We start from the raw sequence: 13,238 nt of genomic DNA on the forward strand, positions 1-13,238 counted from the left end.
GTCCGCACTGGCAGCAGGTTTTTGCTTTAACCAGATTTTTAATTAGAACCCACTTATTTACTTCTAAAGCAATATGTTGTTTGGTCTTAGTTTTAGTTAAATCGTTTGTTATGAAGCAGAACACTTAATTGCTTATTTTATTTTTAAACAGCAGCATCAAGGTTTAATTGTTGCCTATTTTGTTAACCAGCCATCAGTTAATAATGAGGCACAAATGATAGGAACCACCAGCTCTCCAGCTACTGTATTTCTATTTAATCTGGTGTATATGCATCATGAAGTATCTGTTTTAATACAAGGTTTTGAAATAAATGAAAGAGGACTATAAAAATATGGATTATGTTCTAACAAAACAAAAATTCCACAATGTTATAAACATTTGTCTTGGAAGAATCAAAGCACTAACAAGCTATAAAATTAAATGCTGAGTTTCACTATCTAATATGCCTGCCTTCTAATTGTGAAACTGGTTGGAATGAAAATCTGCACCCACTGCAAACTTCCAGGAACGGACTTGAGTCATCCTGGTATATTGTATAACGGACAATAATATTTCATAAGTAGGGTATTTATATAAATTCAAAGCTTATCAAATACACTGACCAAATTAACACCCTGAACAATATTGACCCTCAAAGCTGCCTACAGAGATACAGTGTTTTGGCTGTTTAGCCTTCTTTAGGTGTGTGTGTGTCACCTGATAAAAGCTACAGAACAGCAACTCAGCAGGGGATTTCCCAGGTGCTCCCAGGTTGGGTGAGAAATAAAATTCCCCTAAGCAATGTACAGTATGTTTCTGTCCATGGGTTTCTTCTCTGTGGGACAGGTCAGGTACATCTCTTGCATAAGATGCATCACCATCATTAGGTGAACTATTTCAACTGGTTACTTTTGTTCTAAATATGCAGGGAATCTGCTTTTCAGATTATTCAGCTCCTCTCTGTCTTGACCACCTGGGACTTTCCATTAAAGCCCATGTTGATCAGATTTGCAAGCCAAGCACCAGTGAATATAGGGATGTTACTAAATTCAAAGTTACCAACAAAGTCAGAGTCAATGTTAAAACTAAGATGGAATTTTAGTGTCCTAATACCATAAATTCAAGTTCTTAAGACTGAAGAATTTGACAATGGACAGTTAAAAAAAAAGTCATAAATAGGCTGAGGATTTGAAACCAGCAAATAAACACTAGAATACTTAATTATCAGAATTTCAAAGTTAACCTAGAAATTACAGATAAAAGGGGAAAATCAAAAATTTTGCCTATTGTTTTACGAAAGAGACTGAAAATCATTAAAATGGGTCAGGTTACTAGCAGCAATCCTGTTTAACTGATCTTAGTAAGGCAAAAAAAGAAAATCACAACTGAAAGACCATCATAGTGGTTTGTACTCTGTTCTGCTGGTCTCAAACTGATAAAGACTTGCTGGTTCTTTTTACTAAAAATACTTGAAGTGGTGAAGTTGATGACAGGTTACTATTTCTGTCTGTCTCATTGTCTTCTGTTCTATGTGTGGAAGAGAAAAAAGTGCAAGATTCTACACTCAGATCCTTTCAATATGAACCCACAAAATCAGACCCCACAGGAGGCACACAATACTCAAGTGGTTGACACTACTTAATTTAATATTTTAAACTACTTAGTTTAATCCTGATATTCAGTATATGCATTTAATTATCATTATCATTCATGGTGGCTCTGATATCCATACTAACCCCTACTTTCTCTGCTGTTCTTTTTCTGGTTTTCTGTGGTGACGATCTGCACCACCACCACCTGATCAAAGCACTGTGATGTCCCTACATTGATGGATTAAAGGCCACATGACCGTCATCATCAAATTCTTCCATGAGAAGCCTGAATACCATGAGGACTGATTGAGGTAATTTATGTTAGGTAGAATGCCTAGAGGGGGCTGAGTGGTCTCCTGGCCTCAGAACCCCTGAAGATTTTTTTTTTTTCTCCAGATGTCTGGAGTTTTTTTTTTTTTTTTTTTTTTTTTTTTTTTTTTCTGTCCTCCCTGGTCATCGGACCTTACTTTTATTCTATGTTAATTTGTATAGACTAATTTTATCTTTTATATTTTGTCTTTTTTCTCTTTCTTCATCCTATAAAGCACTTTGAGCTTCATCATTTGCATGAAAATGTGCTATATAAATAATATTATTGTTGTTGTTACTTAATGACTTTTCCCTAGATAACTACTAACAAGAATGATTATTTTTTTAATCCAAAAGTGAACACAAAATTTTGTTCTGTCATTTCAAATAGCATTTCTGCGATGCAATTGTGTGTAAAAACATTGGAAGCTCATGTGATTGGCAATGATGTTATTGCCGTAATCACAGTCATAAAAATCATGTCCAAAATAACAATGCCTGCTAGCAAGACAAACACAATATGATACCATGATAGTGCTAAAAACATAATAAAATATATTAACAATAAGAAATACAAAACCAAAAGCAATGTGTTTGGGATTGTGTTAAAAAAATGCTTTAGTTGCCTCACATTTTTATACAATCATTTTGTTCAACCCACTGAATTAAAGCTGAAAGTCTGCACTTCAACTGCATCTGAGTTGTTTCATTTAAAATTCTTTGTGGTAATGTACAGAACCAAAATTAGAAAAAAGTTGTCTCTGTCCAAATATTTATGGACCTAACTATACACACACACACACATATATATAGTCACGCTCGTGGACATGGGAGGCACCTTACGGGCTTTGACGATGGTAATTACCCGCGGAACCTGTTTGGCGCTGTGCTAAAATGCCTTCTTTCTTTCCTCCACTGCAGAAGATTGACGGTCACTTCACCACTGATGTCACTTCTGTTTGCTACCCCTCTGAACACATCTCTTCCTGTCTGGGACCCATATGACTGGAAGTTCTGCCATTTTGAAGGGAGAACGATTCTGAGCATCTGCAACTTGTTGCATGTTTTGTTTTGTTTATTATATGAGGTCACCAGGATGGTACCCCAACTCTTTAACATTGTCTTGTCTCCCCTTTACTAAATATATACACATGTCACAATATTTGTTGTCATGATTCATCATAAGTTCAAAAAACTTATGACTTGTGGGAGAAACTGTCAGTGAATGTGAGTGAGAAAAGCAGCTTTGCAGTATGGCTGAGGTCTTTAATCAAACTGTTTGCCTTTGTAAAGTGTTGAGTGTTGTACATGTTCTAACAACAACATTTACAGTGCATCCGGGAAAGTATTCACAGCGCATCACTTTTTCCACATTTTGTTATGTTACTGCCTTATTCCAAAATGGATTAAATTCATTTTTTTCCTCAGAATTCTACACACAACACCCCATAATGACAACGTGAAAAAAGTTTACTTGAGGTTTTTGCAAATTTATTAAAAATAAAAAAATTGAGAAAGCACATGTACATAAGTATTCACAGCCTTTGCCATGAAGCTCCTGTTTCCCCTGATCATCCTTGAGATGTTTCTGCAGTTTATTTGGAGTCCACCTGTGGTAAATTCAGTTGATTGGACGTGATTTGGAAAGGCACACACCTGTCTATATAAGGTTGCACAGTTGACAGTTCATGTCAGAGCATAAACCAAGCATGAAGTCAAAGGAATTGTCTGTAGACCTCCGAGAGAGGATTGTCTCGAAGCACAAATCTGGGGAAGGTTACAGAAAAATTTCTGCTCCTTTGAAGGTCCCAATGAGCACAGTGGACTCCATCATCCGTAAGTGGAAGAAGTTCGAAACCACCAGGACTCTTCCTAGAGCTGGCCGGCCATCTAAACTGAGCGATCGGGGGAGAAGGCCCTTAGTCAGGGAGGTGACCAAGAACCCAATGGTCACTCTGTCAGAGCTCCAGAGGTCCTCTGTGGAGAGAGGAGAACCTTCCAGAAGGACAACCATCTCCGCAGCAATCCACCAATCAGGCCTGTATGGTAGAGTGGCCAGATGGAAGCCACTCCTTAGTAAAAGGCACATGGCAGCCCACCTGAAGTTTGCCAAAAGGCACCTGAAGGACTCTCAGACCATGAGAAAGAAAATTCTCTGGTCTGATGAGACAAAGATTGAACTCTTTGGTGTGAATGCCAGGTGACACGTTTGGAGGAAACCAGGCCCCGATCATCACCAGACCGATACCATCCCTACAGTGAAGCATGGTGGTGGCAGCATCATGCTGTGGGGATGTTTTTCAGCGGCAGGGACTGGGAGACTAGTCAGGAATCTGATTGAACATCTCTGAAGAGATCTTAAAATGGCTGTGCACTGACGCTTCCCATTCAACCTGATGGAGCTTGAGAGGTGCTGCAAAGAGGAATGGGCGAAACTGGCCAAGGATAGGTGTGCCAAGCTTGTGGCATCATATTCAAAAAGACTTGAGGCTGTAATTGCTGCCAAAGGTGCATCGACAAAGTATTGAGCAAAGGCTGTGAATACTTATGTACATGGGATTTCTCAGTTTTTTTATTTTTAATAAATTTGCAAAAACCTCAAGTAAACTTTTTTCACATTGTCATTATGGGGTCTTGTGTGTAGAATTCTGAGGAAAAAAATGAATTTAATCCATTTTGGAATAAGGCTGTAACATAACAAAATGTGGAAAAAGTGATGCGCTGTGAATACTTTCCGGATGCACTGTATTTCTATAGCACATTTTCATACAAAGAATGTTGCTCAACGTGCTGTACAAGATGTTAAAAAGACAGATACAAGAAAAGAAAAACAAATTATGTAAGAATAAAAATGATTAACAAAAAATAAACCCATATGAGCTTACATAACATAGATGTAAAATTAGTAGAACGGCAATATCATATTCTAAGTCTCTACAGATGAGTACGACAATAAGATCAGATGGCCAGGATGACATAATTGAAGGCAGCTGAGATCTCTGTTCTGACTTTACTACCCCCTGTAGTCCTTTACATTCTTTGAACCGAGCCTGTGCTATACCAGGATATGATGCAGCCAGTGAGAATGGCCTGCACCTGTAGAGGTTCAGCAGAATTATTTTGATTAAATAGTGAGTCATGTGTTTGACGAGGGCATTAGTAGAAATTCAGGAGAATTGTGTTTAAGAAAGAAGCCAAGAACACAGTACACACAGAGTAATGGGGATTTGGACCAAACTACTGAGTCGTAGTTAAAGTAAAAATCTTGTCAACGTTTAAAAAGTGTAAGGATGAGATATTAGGTCAACGAAGCTATTAGCTAACCAGACAAGCTTGATGACCTGAGAAGTCAAATGTCTTTTGAAATTAATTAGACTACCATTCAACCTGTACTGCTCAATTTGGGAGGAAATTAGGAGAACATACAGAATTCATAAATCCATCACTCAGGCTGGGATTTATACCTAACCATGAGTACAGAAGATGCTGTAAACTGTTCACATAATAGGCCTTTATCTTTTAGTTTGCTGTCTTGTCAAGCCAAACAGGAGTACAGGGCATGATGAGGAAGTCAGAACATAAACCCTAGGGATTCTTTTTCCTTAGTTAGCTTTCAATCCCGGAAAGATAGCCTTCAGCTTAAGTAATAATAATACCTGTAACATTTTCTATGTAATGAAAAACTGCAAAAATATGTCAAAACCCTGTTAATAGAGATGGAAACCAGTACGCTAGGTGTCCAGGGGAGATGATGCTGTTCATTTTTATTTTTAAAAAGAATTAGGGGGCTCGGCCCCCTGCTCGCTTTGCTTGCCAACCCCTACCCCCGTTCCCCTCAAGTGCTATGCGCCGTTGTGAAGAGGGAGGCTGAATGCACCCTAATGGAGACTGGAAACAATTATTCCTCTAGAACCAAAACTTTACATTTCAATCCATCTGTAAAATTAAAATTCTATGTATAGTTTTTTTTATATATCTAATAAAATACCACATATAACATTAATTAGCTTTTCTCTTTAATGTCTGAGTAATTGCTTAGTCAGATGCATACACACACACACACACACACACACACACACACACACACATATATATATATATATATATATATACGCATACATATACACACATATATACACATATACAAATACACACATGCACATATACATACATATACACACATATACACATAAACATTGTGGGAACTTATCCTGTGGAAAAAACAAGTCTTGAACAAGATAAAGGTTTGGGGACAAGACAATATGAAAAATAAACGGATCAAAAGTCTTTTTTAAAGTATAGTTGACATTTTACTTCAAGAACTATGGTGGTTTTATACATAAAGGATTATGGGAACAGGAAATGGTTGGCATGAAGTGACGTTGAAGACAGGAACTGGAACCAATGTCATCGCAGTGAGCCGGAAGAAACGTGATCTGAAAGAGCCAGAAGTGACGTCATTGAGGATGGCCGGAAGTGACGTTGTTGTGGCCATACCCGGAAGTGGAGGTAATTATTATCCTTCTGGTTTTCTGTGGAAAGAAGAGATTCAGGTAAGTACCACGTGATGACCCTTTATCTCGAGATAGTTCACTCACCGTTAGGCTCTTTGACTGCCTCATAATCGCATGTGTGTGACATGACACCCCCCCTACCCCCCCTCAGCCCAGACCCATCGGTCTGAGAGGTTGTGGACACGGGAGAGAGCATCCACATTGGCCTGCAAGGAACCTTTATGATACATGACGCTAAAACGATAAGGTTGAAGATCCAAAAACCACCTAGTGACGCGGGGATTCGACTCCTGATGAAAGGACATCCACTGTAACGTGGCATGATCCATCACCAGAGCAAATTCACACCCCAATAGATAGTACCTTAATAACGTGATAGCCCACTTAATTGCCAAGGCTTCCCGCTCCACTGCGGCATACTTGGTCTCCCAGTCCAGCAGTTTCTGGCTGAGGTATATAACGGGGTGTTCAGCACCGTTGACGCACTGGCTCAGCACGGCACCCAATCCTGTGGCCGATGCGTCGGTCTGGAGGATGAAAAGGATAGAAAAATTAGGAGATTTCAATACAGGTGCTGAAGTAAGGGCCAACTTTAAGTCACCAAATGCTTCATCAGCCAAATCGTCCCATACCGCTTTCAAAGGTGCACGTTTCCTTGTTAAATTAGATAAGGGCGCAGCAATTTTGGAGAAATGTGGTACAAAACGACAATAGTAACCTGCCGAACCCAAAAATGCTTGAACTTGCCTCTTATTCATCGGACGGGGCCAATTAATGATGGCATCAATTTTACTACATTGTGGTTTAACGACACCTCCACCCACTAGGTAGCCTAAATATTTGGCTTCAAGTAATCCAAAAAAACATTTCTTTGGATTAATACGAAGATCCGCTGACGCTAGTGTGGAGAGTACCGTTTTAACCTGCGATATATGTTCCTTCCACGTGCGGGAATAAATGACTACATCATCCAGGTAGGCGGCACTAAATGAATTGTGGGGCCGTAGCAGTGTGTCTATCAGACATTGGAAGGTAGCTGGTGCCCCGTGCAAGCCAAAAGGAAGGACCCTGTATTGCCAGTGTCCACTTGGTGTACTAAATGCGTTCTTTTCTTTAGTGGAGGCTGTTAAGGGAATTTGCCAATACCCTTTCGTCATGTCAAGAGTAGTTAGGAGTTGTGCGTTCCCCAGCCGATCGAGTAAATCATCCACTCATGGATGGGATGGGATACACATCAAATTTAGAGACCTGATTAAGTCGACGGAAGTCATTGCAAAACCTCCACGACCCATCAGGTTTAGAAACCAGGACAACTGGACTAGACCTAGGGCTATAGCTTTCTTCAATAACCCCTAATTCTAGCATTCGCCTAATTTCCAACTCTACTTCCGCTTTCTTTGCCTCCGGGAGCCTATAGGGCTTCTCTCTGACAATCACTCCAGGGTCAGTAATGATGTCATGAACAATCAAAGCAGTACGTCCAGGTATCTCGTCTACAACTTCGGATACAGACAAGATAGCCAGTTTGAGATCTTGTCGTTGTTCTGGTGTCAAATTGGGACCAAAATTAAGATGGGATTGTGACATAAAAAGAGAACAAGGCTGGCCGGAGGAGGGATCTAGTTCCTTGTCCTTCCATGGTTTCAGCAAATTAATATGATGCACAGGGTTCACCCGGTTGATGATTGGGTTGTTTAACCAAATAATCGATGAGTCCTTTCCTTTCCTTAATTTAATAAGGGCTCTGTCAATGTGCTAATAATTTAGAATGTGACGTTGGGACGAGTACCAATACACGATCACCCGGGACAAACTCCCGGATGGTGGTGTTTCTGTTATAACGCGACTGCGCTGCTTGTGCTTTTTCCAAACTCTCTTTTAGAATAGGTCTAATTTTCTCCAATCTATCGCGTAATTGCGCGATATATTCCAGAATATTTGAAGTAGGAAGGACCTCTTCTTCCCAACCTTCTTTTAACATATCCAATAAACCTCTGGGTTGTCTTCCATATAATAATTCAAAAGGAGAGGAACCTGCTGAGGCCTGTGGGACTTCCCGATTTGCAAACAAAACAAGAGGAAGCAACTGATCCCAGTTTCTCCCATCCTCGTTAACTACTTTACGTAACATCTATTTTAAAGTTTGATTAAAACGTTCTACCAATCCATCAGTTTGGGGATGATAGACCGCCGTTTTCAGATACTTTATTCGGAGTAATTTAGCCACCTCCCTGAACGTCTCCGAAGTGAAGGGAGTCCCTTGATACGTTAGAACCTCTTAGGGGATCCCAACACGAGCGAATATTCCTACTAGTTCCCATGTGATATTTTTGTATTAGCTGAGCACAAAGGAACAGCTTCTGGGAATCGAGTGGCATAATCTACTAGGACTAAAATATATTTAAAGCCCTTTACCGAGGGTTCTAAAGGTCCTACGAGATCAGTTCCAACTTGTTCAAACAGGATATCAATAAGGGGAAGGGGAACGAGAGGAACTCGAGTCCATCTTGGAATCTGGCGAAGTTCACACTCCGGACATGAAGTACAAAATCGTCTGACCTCCTCATTAATTCCCGGCCAATAAAATCAGAGTTTTATTCTCTCCAATGTTTTTTCGGAGCCTAAATGGGGTAACTCACACACTTGTCGCCAAAAAGTGCGTGGGATTAACAGTAACACTCGCACTTCACCCCCGTGTTCCGCCACTCTGTATAATAATTCATTTTTAATTACAAAGAACGGCATCGGTGGCATGGGATCTAGGGTTGTATAACCCTCGGTAGATACTATAGCATTCCTTGCAAATTTTAAGGAATCATCATTCCACTGTTCTCGTTTAAATGAAGAAGGTGTTAATAAAAATTGAGAAGATAAATTTTGTATCGGGTCTTTTCTGACCTCAATTTGAGGGGCTTCTGCCTCCACGTCCTCTACGTTAACTGTACTAGCTCCCGCAGAGGACGATGGGACATCGATTTCTTCGCATTGGATACTAATATAGGTCCGTGCTACTGAGGTACACGGCGTGGAGGCAGTCGGAGCATTATTCTCCATGACTAAGCCTAAATTTTTTTTAGGTACAGCTACGTTATTACTGCTGTTAATTTTATTCCAATCTCTTCCCAATATGACTGGAAAAGGGGGATCCGATAATACAGCCATGACATTCCTATTACGTTGTGGTTCACCGATACCACACATCGAGCTGTTTTATAATACCGGATGTCCCCATGAATACATTTCAGACTAGTTTTTATTTTAGTCCACTGTTGCGGTAAAACGAAACGGGCAGCGACAATAGAAATGTTACTCCCGGAATCAAACATTGCCCTTACTTTCCTGCCATTTATAATAACTAGATCTGTATATGGAAGAGATAAAGGGTTAGTCACAGTGGCACAATACCTTTCCCCATTCACCAATGAACAATCCATGGGCTCCAAAGTATAGTTAGGGGACAGATGTCCAATCTCCCCACACTTGAAACAGCAAGGGAGGTTGACCTGTCTGTCCCTTTTACCGTGTCGGGTGTGCTCAGGAGCTGCCCCACATGCCTGTTGGGTACGTCGAGAAAACTGTTCTGACCACCCCGATTTACAAGCCGCCCAGTGACGCTCCACAATCTTTATTAGGGTGTCCATGTCCTCAAAGTTATGTTTTCGGACCTGCTGGGCGATATGGTCAGGGAGGGCATGAACAAACGTCTCACATGCCAGTAGCTCGGCCATTTTATGGGAATTATTAATGTCTGGCTGTAGCAAGTGACAAACTTTTCCCCAAGCTTCAAAGGCCTGGGTTCTCAATGGCCTTTCGGGATTGAACTGCCACTCCCTCCATTCATTCGCCTGCTGTTCCGATGATATGCCGTAGCGTTTGAACACTTCAAGTTTTAGAGCGTCATAATCAGCGGCCTGCTCCATGGTTAAATCATAATAGGCTCTCTGCACTGCCCCCTTCAGGTAGGGAGCCAGTAGGTATGCCCATTCCGACCTCAGCCATGCGTTCCGCTTAGTGGTACGCTCAAAAACCAAAAAATAGGTCTCAATATCATCATCCTCAGTGAGATTAGTTAGCTGAGTAGGTAATGACCGAGCGGCCTCTGTCCGTACTGAGGCGGCGGCACGAGCCTCGGATTCTGCTAATTGTGTCCTGGTCTTGCTCATCTGTACTTTCAAGGTACGAAGTTCACCCATGATGGTAGTAAGCACTGCGTTCAGGTCCTGTTCTTCTGACATTGTAAAAATTGTAAAAACAATCCTGCCAACTACGCCAATTGCGGGAACTTTTCTAGCGGAAAAAACAAGTCTTGAGCAAGATAAAGGTTTGGGGACTGTCCCCATATATTATCCCAAGACAATATGAAAATAAATGGATCAAAAGTCTTTTTTAAAGTACAGTTGACATTTTACTTCAAGAAATATGGTGGTTTTTTACAGAAAGGATTATGGGAACAGGAAATGGTTGGCCGGAAGTGACGTGATCTGAAAGAGCTGAAAGTGACGTCATTGAGGATGGCCGGAAGTGACGTTGTCACAGCCATTTTTATACCTGGAAGTGGAGGTAATTATTTTCCTTCTGGTTTTCTGTGGAAAGAAGAGATTCAGGTAAGTACCACGTGATGAACCTTTATCTCGCGATAGTTCACTCACCTTTAGGCTCTTTGACTGCCTCGTAATTGCACGTGTGTGACAACATATATATATATATATACATACATACATATATACACATATACACTCCTTTTTGTTTCTGCCATGTGTAATGTTGAGGGATTGGCGCATACATATATGCTTTTTTATTAAGTTCAAAATAAGCCATTAATTTTGTGTTTCTATTTTTTGCTACCTTTAATGCTTCTGCTTCTTCGCCCTCTTTAAATTGAATCATATTCTGTCCTGGTAAATGAATCAGTAATAATTCAACAGAATGACTTCGTCTGTGCATTAGCAATTCCATTAAATGCCACCCGCTTTCCATTGCACTGACATACTGAGTATCTAAATATGCTTGAAATTCATCCTGAGACTGTTCTTTGGATAAAGCTACGTGTACTCTATTGTGCCCTTTATGAATGTACTTGTAGATGTACTTAATACTCATTTCTGATACACAATACTCAACATTAATATGACAATCGAATTGTTTGAGCAAATACGGGTTATTTGATACAATCATTGAATTACCAATCATCACAATATTACCATCTTTCTTTCCATGATAAGTGTGTTGTTCGTGATGATTATCTCTTCGGTGATAATCAGGAAAGCCAGCCTTAGTCATATCTGTTGATTGAACGAACGCTTTAGGAAATTTCTTTTAACACTTTTTCTCTTTTGAGTCCCAACATACTGAATCTTTTAAATGTGGTCCGTGAGACATGTGTTTAATGACTTTGTACCAGAATTCAGGATAGGTTTCTCTGTTTGGAATTTCAGCACAGACAATCCAATCTACATCATCAGCAGTTAATAATTTATTATGCAAAGTAACCAATAAATGCATGTGAGGTAAACCCAGTTTTTGAAATCCAATCTTGTAAATGTATGCTCTGATTTGACCGAACACCGTTTCGACTCTATGTTGCATCGCTTCTCCATGATCATAAATATACATTGACCGAATTGTGGTTTCTTTGAAATTAAACTTGTCGTAGCTTTAATTGCTGCCTGTAGTGTTTGTGGATTTCACTTTCACCAAACAACAAATCTTTTAATTCTCATGGATACGCCTCTTCATCGGGAAGAAACACTACTTTTTCCCTGATGGCAACACGAATTAAACGATCTACAAGTCTCTGACTTAAACTTTAAATCCTTACAATATCTACATACTTCTGACATATCACCTATGTCCATATATTCGATCTCTTTTTGCTGTTCTGTTATTTCACCAAGTAATAATTTCCGTTTGTTTGTGCTAATGCAATCTTTACTATCCTTTTTTTGATACTTTCGAATTTTACTACTTTCATATTCTTTAACTCTGCGGTGGGTTGGCACTCTGCCCAGGATTGTTTCCTGCCTTGTGCCCTGTGTTGGCTGGGATTGGCTCCAGCAGACCCCCGTGACCCTGTGTTTGGATTCAGCGGGTTGGAAAATGGATGGATGGATGGATGGATATTCTTTAACTTGCTCTGGATGTGTATCACGCCAACGTTTTTTTGAGCCTTTCGAATTCCACTGCTCTCATAATGTCTAACCCGCTCTGGATGTGTATCACGCCAACGTTTTTGAACATCTTTATTAAGTCTTTCATTTCTGACCCCAATAGACCTAGAGGTTTTCAATTCCATTTGGTCCGGGTTGATTATTACTTTCCTTATTTTCAAAATTTGCACATAAATTATTTTTGTTGTTTTTTGCATTCTTTTTTGCCTTCTTTTCTCTCCAATGCTTTTGGGTCTCTTTTCGCCGCACTGTTCTTTCTTCTTCACTTAGTCGTTGACGAGTCATATAGAACGTTTAAAATTTTTAAGAGCTGGGAGCACATGAAGTGTGTCTGCCAAAAGCATTCCAACAACTGGGAGGTTAGATGTCCGTGATCTTGTTTTAAATTGTTTGTAAGTAGGGCGTGATGTACAGGTAGTCTCGCAGGACTTCAATGTGTCTTCCAAGAAGATCAAGTCTCAACCCAAGATTTTTTTTATTATAATAGAGAGATACACTTTTCAGAGGGACCGCTACCCCACAGACACCTTCCCTCTCACTCTCTGCTGCTTGAGAACACAATCTGCAACAAAAGAAAAGCAGCTATCTGCAAATAGCAATGTCAGCATCTTGTAACTTTGTTACACTGTAGGACTACATGAAGACTTAATACACCCAGGTTATATCATACTTTGTA

This window comes from Erpetoichthys calabaricus, chromosome 1 (assembly GCF_900747795.2).
Source record: "Erpetoichthys calabaricus chromosome 1, fErpCal1.3, whole genome shotgun sequence".
NCBI lineage: Eukaryota > Metazoa > Chordata > Cladistia > Polypteriformes > Polypteridae > Erpetoichthys > Erpetoichthys calabaricus.